We start from the raw sequence: 1,328 nt of genomic DNA, 5'->3' as shown, positions 1-1,328 counted from the left end.
AGGTTGCTGTTCATGACCGGGAAGATTGAAAATAGGTAAAGGAATATAAGTGGCCATGAAAGCAGATACAACTACTGGAACTTGCATGAATTTGAAGGTTGTGTCTTGGCGAGTATAAATCTTTTTGCTAACTGGAGGGGGTTCGGTTACTGCAGAGTTAGCAAAAAGGGCTTTGTGTTCAGGTGTGAGAAGATGATCTGCTATAAGCATGAGAAAACGAGCATAGTAACATGATACCCTACGATTTGTAGAATGATCACGTAAAGCAGAAGTTAGACGTCTCAAGAGAATGGGAAAAAGTAGTTTGCCAAAATTGATCATTTGATTGAAAACAATCGCAAGACCAATATACTGCAGAGTGGAAGTGATGTTATGAAAATTGGATTTTGTGCAGTTGGCAAACACTTTGGAAAGTGTATCGAAGAAAATATCCCATTCAAACACCAAATTGGATTTAGAAAGTTTGGTTAAATTGATCACCCCCTGATAGTGAATAGCATGGAAAAAGTTTGTGATTTCATTTTCAGAGGGTAAATAACAGAAATTGTCCAATGGAAAATTTAACGCCTGATTAATGACTGATTCATCAACTACATACTGTGTGTTTGCCACGGTGAATGAAAAAGATTTTGAATCATCGGCCACAGTAGATGTTGTGCAAATCAGTCTAAGAAGATCGACATTTAAAATCACATTTGATTTTATAGCAGAGCTAACAATCGAATGGTCATTTAAAAATTTAATCCAAGGCTTAAATTTTTCAACATCACATTTTTCCGGATTAAAATAACCAACCTGATTATGCGCGACAATTTGGAAATTGAGAGCCATTTTAAAATAATAATAAGACACACACTTTCAAAATTTTAAGAATAATATTAAGAAAATTCGAATTAATTAAATTAATTCAATAATTCGAATTAAATTAATTATAATCGAAAAATTTAGACAGGAATGTATCTCGTTAAAATCCTTAACTCACAAACCCAGATTAAACAAGCCAAAAGACACAAATCAGAAATTAAAATAAAAATAAAAATGTTCAAAATCAACAAACACAAATTGAATTTGAAGGGGCAAACTGATTAAAAAAAATTTTGAAAATTTTGACAGCACTCCTGTATGTATATATATGTAAGTATATATCACAGGAGTGAAGATTCAGTTTGCTGAGTAAAAACTCGAGCAAGGAAAGAAGCAGTTCGTTTGTTTTAGTTCGAAGAGAGAGAAGAGAGAAAATGAAGAAAACTGTTCGACTTATGAAAAGAAATGAACTGTTGAAATGGTTTTAAAAAAAAAACAAACAAACGCCTTTATATTACAGCTGG

Source organism: Apium graveolens, chromosome 2 (assembly GCF_009905375.1).
Source record: "Apium graveolens cultivar Ventura chromosome 2, ASM990537v1, whole genome shotgun sequence".
Taxonomy (NCBI): domain Eukaryota; kingdom Viridiplantae; phylum Streptophyta; class Magnoliopsida; order Apiales; family Apiaceae; genus Apium; species Apium graveolens.
Note: the sequence above shows the minus strand (reverse complement) of the source record.